The following is a 10810-nucleotide window of genomic DNA, read 5'->3' as shown; positions in this document are numbered from 1 at the left end:
AAGCCAAAGGTCCCGGGTTCGATTCCCGGCGGGGGGTGACGACACCGACCATTTTTCCCTCATTAATTTGAGGTAGTTTGTAGTGGGTAAATTAAAAAAAAAAACCGAAAAAATGATTTTAAACTAAGATATTTAATCGTTAAATAATAACATTTGTAGCTTACGTTTCATGTGATATACAATTATTGCTTAAAAAATTGAGTGTTAGTAATTATTACACACTATCAGAGGTAATGGTCCTCCTAAAAAACAGAACTGAAACAGCTTTAGAGATCGATTTATTTCAGAATGATCATGTTCAATCGCAATCGGTAAAAGCTCAAATCAAACATTTGAAGACGCTCATTGTTAACTTCTGTGATCCTTTCTTTCTCCAGCAATAAAAATGTACCTAGTTATTATGATGAGTTGGAAACAAACAAAAAAGAACAAAAGATGTACTCTGGCTTACTGGATCAAAGCTTTTATGACCAAATAAAGTAAACTAAACATTGAGCGTTATATCAATTTTAAAGATCTCTTCTGACTCCTGCTATACGTAAGCTGGTAAAACAAAATTGCTATATTGGATAAAAAAGAATTAATATATTTAATTATATAATTCCTAGATCTATAGATTATGATTTCGGAATGTGTATAATAATAATAAAGCTTTTATTTTCAAAGAAATGGTTTTATATTAAAATTATAAGATCTAGCCAAACAATTTGATCTACCTTTAAAAAATACACCTATGTACATGTATACATTTCAATTAAAAAAGAAAAAGAAAAAATGTAAAATCCAGCTGCTCATTCATCTTTTTTCTGTTAGGGTCTTTTAAGCTTTTATTTTTCACCACGTCAGCGTTTTTAGTTTGTCTACCCATCGCCGTCATATCAACAGATACTGAAATTGCTGCTGGCATTTTGCCGATAATGTCTAAAGCAAGTGCATGTTTATCTAGCTTAAACTCATACTCGCTTTGTATAAATTATAGTTAAAGTTGTACATCCTTTGAGAATATTTTCCAGCGGTTAACTATGCACCCTTAATATGACACAATTTCGCAATTTTTAAAACGCCCGCTTCTTTATAATTTTACGTACATGTTAAACATTTAAAACGATAAATTCAACTAAATGTCATTGAGTTTTTATTACAAGGAAAAGCGAACAACCACAGAGCAGAGATTTTTATCAAATTAATGGCTGTTGTTTAGATCAATATTTTCATTATGACATTGTCTCTTTCGATACTATTGAGATTTATACTAAACGAAAATGTTAACCATTATTGAGGATTTTGTATGATAATTTACCAACGTCAGCTTTCAAAGTCGATGTTTTTAGAATATAGTGTGTCAAATTTGTTAGGTTAAGAAACCTCAAATGTTTCTAATAGGTACTCGCCGGCAGTCCTCCTACTGCCCGTTCTGAAAACATCGTTTGTCTACAAAAACCACTCTATTTATAATAGCCACAGAAATAATTTAATTTTAACGACCTTATTACAAAATACCAGGCGCTTAAGTATTTTATAGATTCCGTTTTTTTGTAAAAAATATCGAAAACGTTGCTTTCAAAATATTTTTTGGGGAAAATAGTATCAAATTATACTCCGAGGCATTTTCTTGTCAATCATGCCCTTGCATGTATTATATTACACTTTAGCGGAAAGGGAGAAGAAAACTTATTAAATAAAGGTGAAGTTTTCAAAAATAATTTAATAAACAAAATAAATGCATTGAATCAATTTAAAATTTTAAAACCGCCGCTGTTGTTAGAAAAAGCCCCTAAAATTGGAAATTTAACAACCCTTTTTATAATTAATAGGGTAAAGTATAATACATCCGAGCCTTAAGGGTTGTAGGTAGGTAGGTAGGTAGGTATATGTAAAAAGGAAGGATTTATAAAGAGAATCAGAAATGAGAATTTCTCTGGAAAAGTTCAAATCTATTTAATTTAAATTGGAAAAGGAAAGCAAAAAAAAAATGGTTAAAAGAGAACATGATCCGAGGCAGATCAGTAATGGAAGTATTCCATTAAAACATCTGTAGAATAAATTCAAAGGCATCGGTAAAGCTACGAAGAAACCATTAAAAAATTAGGTACAGTCAGTACCAAAGTTCCCCATTCATTCATGCTCGCGTTCTCGTGGTCTTAAACCACATTCACAGTACAGGTATCTTTCATCTTTCAAATGAAGTTACACTTGTAATAGTGCATCTTTGAAAGGAGCAACTATTCAAATTCAAATTAAATTTGGACACTCACAAAACGTACCCATAGTAACAAGACGTCAAAAATAAAAAATTTCTTGAAAATTCCAGTATCGAATAATAATACAACAATTCCTTTAACTAATTTCGGATCCCCTTGTTCTCTGATTTGGTTGTATAATAATATTCCATATAATAAGCAGGATAAGTACATCAATTAGATTTTCGATGAAATCGTTGGTATTGTTCTTTATATAAAAGGATAATCATGCTACGTTAAATTTGATAAGCAAGTTGTTCAGTAAATTCTTTATTCAAAAGCTTTATTCAAAAAGTTGAATAAAACCCAAATATAAAGGCAATCTCAACAGCAGTTTTTCATCAATATTATCCTAAGAATTATTTTCAAAAGAGCGATAACAAAGGCCAAAATAAATTCATAATTTATAAAAACAAACGACAAGCCATTCGATTCAATTGTTTCCTTTTAGAATAATGTAGTTATTGTAGGAATTGGCGTGAATCCTTCAGGAAATTGTCATAGAGTGCCAAATTTTCGGTCAATAATCCACTGAATCGTTTAATAGAAAGAAATAACGTAACAATAATTACTTTGTATTTGTACGTTTCGGTGACAGAATATATGTAACAAAATAAATAAATAAAGTTTAAGATTAAAATAAAATAAGTAAATCTCCTCACTAGAAATTTGTTATCTGCAAAAAAGCATGTGACTTAATGCGACATCGTTTTAAATATTATTCATAAACCCCTAGTTCGATTTTATGGATAGCTCATGTATCGACGTTCTTGGGTTCTTATCATCAAGTATTCATCAACCGTAAGTAAAATCTGTCACCGATAGAGATAAATACGGTTACGAAATTTCTTTGAACCTCCATCCGCTATCATTTCTCCTACATTTCAGAAAACTCCGCTTTAAAAGATGTTCTAAGGCAAGTAAGCAAGCGTAGGTGCAATGCAGTGTCATTACGGCAAAGATTTTGTACATGTACATGAATAGATATACATATTAGGTAGATACCCCTGGAATTCATTGTGAACTGAAAATACCCACTGAATTGACATTTATCTTGTTTAGTGGCGCTTTTGGAAAGTTTGCGTTTCTTATTCTTATTCTGTAATATTTTTCAAGGGATACAAGTGACTTTCCAAACAATTTATTTATTTATTTCGGTAGTATCGAGTTTACCGAAATCAATCAAGAGAAATTCAACCTCAATATCCGTTAAACCTCTCGCAAAACTTTCCAAAAGATATTTCCATATCGTAGATTACAGGCAATACTTAGTTTTAAATCTTACCAAAGCAAAGCTGTATGCTAAAATAAGACTATGTATTCATCATCATCGTAAGGTTGTCAGTCCTAAGACTGGTTGGACACGCACCTCCACTCTTTCTTGTCGTGAGCTAATCTTCGCTAAAACTAGAACATCCCACATCCTAGGTCTACTTTTACCCCTCCTAACTCCTGTTTCTGCCTCTAATTTGTCTCTGACTAGCCCTACATGCCTGAGAAGGTGTCCTACCAACCTATCTCGCCTACTTCTTATTGATTTCCATAGTCATCTGTTCTATTCTTTCTAATATCTCTTCATTTCTAACCTTCTCTTTCTACGGTATCGTTGTCATTCGCCTGTAACACCACATTTCGAACGCTTCTAACCTATGGTTTCGCTCTGCTGCTGTAGCTTAGTGGTAGAATACCAGTGCGTAAAACCAGCGGTCTGGGTTCGATTCCCGGCGGGGGAGTGACAACAGCAATAATTTTTCTTTATTAGTTTGAGGTTATCTGTAATGGGTAACATATTAATTCACTATATTAAAATGAATTAACGCTACAAAAACGCAAAGTATCTCCTTAAATTAAGACTTCAAGTAAATTTTGATTAACTCTCTAATTCTAAATTTTGTAATGAGTTTTAGTTTGCCCACGTTTATATAACCGGTTAGTGAATTGTTCTTCCATTTAGTGACGAGGAGATTAAGTAATAATTGCAAATATCGCAACGCTGTGCAAGAAAACTGTAATGGGCGGGCAGGTATTATAGTAAGTACGTTCTCTTCCATCATCTTTAATAGGTAAATTATTGAAATGTCTAAATTGAATTTAGAATCCTTTTCGATCTATTAAATCTATTGTAGACATTCTATTAATCGGTCGGCTAAACAAAATTAATTCACATACGTACGTATATATGTACATGAGTTATAATAACGACAAATATTGTGACATGTGTGCATGCTGACGGACATTTGTCCGCAATGGCGCATTAATATATGTATATATACATATATCCATAAATTAATAGATAATTATATCCGCATATAGGAATACCTATGTAGAGTTATGTACCTGCCATTGCTTCGTTTATATGATTTAGCGAACATACGAGACCTGTTCAAAAAGTATCGCAACTTACGAAATTACCACGGGTTACGTATATTCCATTTTCGATTTTTTTTTGTGGCGTTATGTTGGTACTCATGTCTCTCACTTATATCGACAAGTTCGGCTATGTTGAATTTTCAATTAATTTTTGATAGCTGCTTTGCTTGCACGTGTTTTGGCTCGTCTTCGATTTTGCCTATTCCACAAACTGGCTCAAAGAATCCGTATCAAATTTTGTGTGAACAACAAAATTAAGTGTGCAGACGCATTCCGAATGTTGACTGCGGCATATGGTGAAGCTACCTTGGACCGAACCAACGTTCATGGGTGGCACAAAATATTCTCAGAGGACCGAGAAGATGTGAACGACGAAGAGCGTGTCGGATGTCCGAGCGCATCAACAACAGACGAAAACATTGATGAGTTGAAGAAAATATTATTATATATATCATCGTTAGAGAAAGTGCTGAAGACTTAAACATATCGATTGGCTCCTTCCATTCGATTTTTACCAATGATTTGGGCATGAGACGGGTCGCCGCGAAAATAGTACCATAATTGCTCAATTTCGACCAAAAGCAGCATCGCATCAACATAGCTAAGGAGCTGTTGGAATCATGGGTTTATGGTTATGACGTGGAAATCAAAGCTCAATCATCCCAATGGAAGTCGCCGCACGAGCCAAGACCAAAAAATGCGCGGCAAGTTAAGTCAAATGTGAAGGTTTTGCTTACAGTTTTCTTCGATCGCAGGGGTGTGGTGCATCATGAGTTCTTACCACAGGGTAGAACGGTCAATAAGGAATAGTAGCTGCAAGTTATGCGCAATTTGCGAGAAGCAATCCGCCAAACACGCCCGGATTTGTAGAAGAACAAAAATTGGCTTTTGCCCCATGATAACGCCCCTACTCACACATCGTTCGTTGTGCGCGAATTTTGGCCAAAAACAACACACTAATAATATCGCAGCCACCGTATTACCCAGATCTGTCACCCCTGTGACTTTTTCTTGTTTTCGAAACTGAAAAGGCCCATGAAAGGACGACGATACGCTACGATTCAGGAGATAAAGACGGCATCGACGGAGGAGCTGATTAAGATTACAAGAAATTATTTTTTGAGGTGCTTTGAGGATTTGAATAGACCTCGTACAGTATCATTATTGTGTTTTCCATTAACGCAGTTTTGTAAAAGTTGCCTAACATGTAGCTTTTTAGTTTTTTTAATACAAAATTTCGTCCAATAAAATTATATTTGTATCAGTAAGAAAAAGGAATAAATACCTACTTAATAATTGTTATAATTTTTTTTTTATCGGCCTAACTATGGAAGGTATATGTGTAGCTNTAAGTAAATCTCCTCACTAGAAATTTGTTATCTGCAAAAAGCATGTGACTTAATGCGACATCGTTTTAAATATTATTCATAAACCCCTAGTTCGATTTTATGGATAGCTCATGTATCGACGTTCTTGGGTTCTTATCATCAAGTATTCATCAACCGTAAGTAAAATCTGTCACCGATAGAGATAAATACGGTTACGAAATTTCTTTGAACCTCCATCCGCTATCATTTCTCCTACATTTCAGAAAACTCCGCTTTAAAAGATGTTCTAAGGCAAGTAAGCAAGCGTAGGTGCAATGCAGTGTCATTACGGCAAAGATTTTGTACATGTACATGAATAGATATACATATTAGGTAGATACCCCTGGAATTCATTGTGAACTGAAAATACCCACTGAATTGACATTTATCTTGTTTAGTGGCGCTTTTGGAAAGTTTGCGTTTCTTATTCTTATTCTGTAATATTTTTCAAGGGATACAAGTGACTTTCCAAACAATTTATTTATTTATTTCGGTAGTATCGAGTTTACCGAAATCAATCAAGAGAAATTCAACCTCAATATCCGTTAAACCTCTCGCAAAACTTTCCAAAAGATATTTCCATATCGTAGATTACAGGCAATACTTAGTTTTAAATCTTACCAAAGCAAAGCTGTATGCTAAAATAAGACTATGTATTCATCATCATCGTAAGGTTGTCAGTCCTAAGACTGGTTGGACACGCACCTCCACTCTTTCTTGTCGTGAGCTAATCTTCGCTAAAACTAGAACATCCCACATCCTAGGTCTACTTTTACCCCTCCTAACTCCTGTTTCTGCCTCTAATTTGTCTCTGACTAGCCCTACATGCCTGACAAGGTGTCCTACCAACCTATCTCGCCTACTTCTTATTGATTTCCATAGTCATCTGTTCTATTCTTTCTAATATCTCTTCATTTCTAACCTTCTCTTTCTACGGTATCGTTGTCATTCGCCTGTAACACCACATTTCGAACGCTTCTAACCTATGGTTTCGCTCTGCTGCTGTAGCTTAGTGGTAGAATACCAGTACGTAAAACCAGCGGTCTGGGTTCGATTCCCGGCGGGGGAGTGACAACAGCAATAATTTTTCTTTATTAGTTTGAGGTTATCTGTAATGGGTAACATATTAATTCACTATATTAAAATGAATTAACGCTACAAAAACGCAAAGTATCTCCTTAAATTAAGACTTCAAGTAAATTTTGATTAACTCTCTAATTCTAAATTTTGTAATGAGTTTTAGTTTGCCCACGTTTATATAACCGGTTAGTGAATTGTTCTTCCATTTAGTGACGAGGAGATTAAGTAATAATTGCAAATATCACAACGCTGTGCAAGAAAACTGTAATGGGCGGGCAGGTATTATAGTAAGTACGTTCTCTTCCATCATCTTTAATAGGTAAATTATTGAAATGTCTAAATTGAATTTAGAATCCTTTTCGATCTATTAAATCTATTGTAGACATTCTATTAATCGGTCGGCTAAACAAAATTAATTCACATACGTACGTATATATGTACATGAGTTATAATAACGACAAATATTGTGACATGTGTGCATGCTGACGGACATTTGTCCGCAATGGCGCATTAATATATGTATATATACATATATCCATAAATTAATAGATAATTATATCCGCATATAGGAATACCTATGTAGAGTTATGTACCTGCCATTGCTTCGTTTATATGATTTAGCGAACATACGAGACCTGTTCAAAAAGTATCGCAACTTACGAAATTACCACGGGTTACGTATATTCCATTTTCGATTTTTTTTGTGGCGTTATGTTGGTACTCATGTCTCTCACTTATATCGACAAGTTCGGCTATGTTGAATGTTCAATTAATTTTTGATAGCTGCTTTGCTTGCACGTGTTTTGGCTCGTCTTCGATTTTCGCTATTCCACAAACTGACTCAAAGAATCCGTATCAAATTTTGTGTGAACAATAAAATTAAGTGCGCAGACGCATTCCGAATGTTGACTGCGACATATGGTGAAGCTACCTTGGACCGAAGCAACGTTCATCGGTGGCACAAAATATTCTCAGAGGACCGAGAAGATGTGAACGACGAAGAGCGTGTCGGACGTCCGAGCGCATCAACAACAGACGAAAACATTGATGAAATGAAGAAAATATTATTATATATATCATCGTTAGAGAAGGTGCTGAAGACTTAAACATATCGATTGGCTCCTTCCATTCGATTTTTACCAATGATTTGGGCATGAGACGGGTCGCCGCGAAAATAGTACCATAATTGCTCAATTTCAACCAAAACCAGCATCGCATCAACATAGCTAAGGAGCTGTTGGAATCATGGGTTTATGGTTATGACGTGGAAATCATAGCTCAATCATCCCAATGGAAGTCGCCGCACGAACCAAGACCAAAAAAAGCGCGGCAAGTTAAGTCAAATGTGAAGGTTTTGCTTACAGTTTTCTTCGATTGCAGGGTAGAATAAGGAAGAATGCCACAGTTATCGTATTCTCCAGATTTGGCCCCCTGTGATTCTCTTGTTCCCGAAACTGAAAGAGGCCCATGAAAGGACAACGTTACGCTACGATTGAAGAGATAAAGGCATCGAAGGAGGAACTGAACAAGATTAAAAGAATTAATTTTTTGAAGTGCTTCGAGGATTGGAAAAAACGTTGGCATAAGTGTATAATGTCTGGTGGGGTTTACTTTGATTGGGGACAAAATAGATATTCATGAATAAATAATTTTTGAAACAACACAAAATTCGCGATTCTTTTTTAACAGACCTCCTTTAATCCTAATGCCTTATGGTGCATAAAATAATTTTTTTTGTTTCTGTTCGAGTCGTTATTGCGTCTCGCACTCACAAACGTAACGAATTTTATTGATGCTTGGTTAAAATTCAAAAAAGAACATCTTCAATGTCACATAATGTCCAAAATATGACAATAAAGAAACGTTTTAGTTAATTTAATTCTGTTGTTTTTTTGGTGGACAATGCGTTTTCTCGGTTTACATAAGATGAAAAAATTACACTGAAAAATCTTAAACGTCTGTAACATAGTTATAATAATAAGAATCATTCAAATCGGAAAACAATCGTCAATGTGTTTAATTGCTCTTGATCTTAGTTGTACCTATCCAATTATTAATACCTACTGTGTGGGGGGGTTTACTAATTAGTAATTAGTAAACGTTACAAGATATCAGAAGCTACGCCTTAATTAGGTAACCAAGATCAGTTGTTGATGAAATTTGTAATACCAGCTTACAAAGTAATTCTAATTTATCACGATCTAACAATCTAATTATCGTGAAAGGCTGTTTATTTTCGACCTGGTTTTTGTTAGACTCTATATGTATAGCGTTCCCGATAAGCACTGATATGATTCCAATTTACTGTAGCTTTTACTGTTTTGATATAATCTATATATGCTATTTTCTAAAAGTAATCAAAGAAAAAGGTTTTTGTACGTATACCAAAAGCAATTGATTTTATTTGATGACAACTGACTCGGCGATGAATTTAATGAAATATTAAATATTAATGTGAAAATTCGTTTTCAATTTTTTATTACTAACGATAAACTACCACAGATTAATGTGGAAAAATTTGTTGCTGTTATCACATCCTCGCCGAGAACCGAACCCGGGACCTTTGGCTTTACGCACTAATGCTCTAGTCTGGTCTGTTCTTTATAGTAAGTAATAAATTGAAAACGAATTTTCACATTAATATTTGAAATTAACTACTATTAAATCTCAGATAGTTTTATATATACAGTATTAATATAATTACAATAGTTCGACAGATTTGTGACCTAATAAGCACGGTTTGTCGTTATTGCTGATGTCATCTTTCGTAGCTTAGTTGTCAAAGCATTGGTGCGTAAAGCCAAAGGTCACGGGTTCGATTCCCGGCGAGGGTGTGACAACAGCAACAAATTTTTCCTCTTTATGCTGAGGTAGTTTATAGTGGTTAAAAAATTAAAAACGAATTTTCACATTAATATCACAGGCCAACAAAAGAAATGTTTGTAAAATTAAACTAATTTACCTAAATGTATTTTTGAGTGCTGAAATCGTATTCGATATCAGTTTTTTTATCACCCACAATTTTCTCACAATATGACATTATGCATTGTATAATTGTATATTTCAAAAAATAGGGAAAAATTTCATAATTAAAAATTAAAAAATTTAGTTCTTAATTAAGTTACAATTTTCTCTTACAAATAATGGATTAGTAAATATTAGATATATGTTTTTATGTATTTTCTCTCTCTTCTCTCTGTAAAGTTTCTTGCATAGCTTTTTCTCCGATGCGAAGCATTTTGTTGCTCTCTGTGAAGTGTCCAACAGTAATCATCCATCATGTTTACATTCCACCTTCCTTGGCATCGTTTCTCCATTTCTTTGATGTCCTGATGAAACTGTTCCCCTTGCTCTTCACTGACATCACCTAAGTTTGTAGGAAAAAAGTCAAGATGGTTGTGCAAAAAGTGGACTTTAAGGCTCATCAGACAACCAAGATTTTTAAAATTGTTTATCATGTTAGATATGATAAGTTCATAGTTAGGATCTTTTACATTGCCCAAAAACTTCGTCACAACTTCTCTAAATGATATCCAAGCCTCTTTTTCCTTTGTACTCATCGTTGCATCGAAGTTGGTATCGAGCATCAATTTACGAATATCAGGCCCAACGAAAATCCCTTCTTTCAGTTTAGCTTCTGATAAATGAAGAAATTTTCTACATAAATATTTAAAACAATCACCATCTTTAGGCAAAGCTTTTACAAATTGTTTCATTAAACCCAACTTAATGTGTAGTAGTGGTAAAAGAATC

Source organism: Agrilus planipennis, unplaced genomic scaffold (assembly GCF_000699045.2).
Source record: "Agrilus planipennis isolate EAB-ADULT unplaced genomic scaffold, Apla_2.0 scaffold3, whole genome shotgun sequence".
NCBI classification, from domain to species: Eukaryota; Metazoa; Arthropoda; class Insecta; order Coleoptera; family Buprestidae; genus Agrilus; species Agrilus planipennis.
This window is presented reverse-complemented; position numbering follows the sequence as displayed.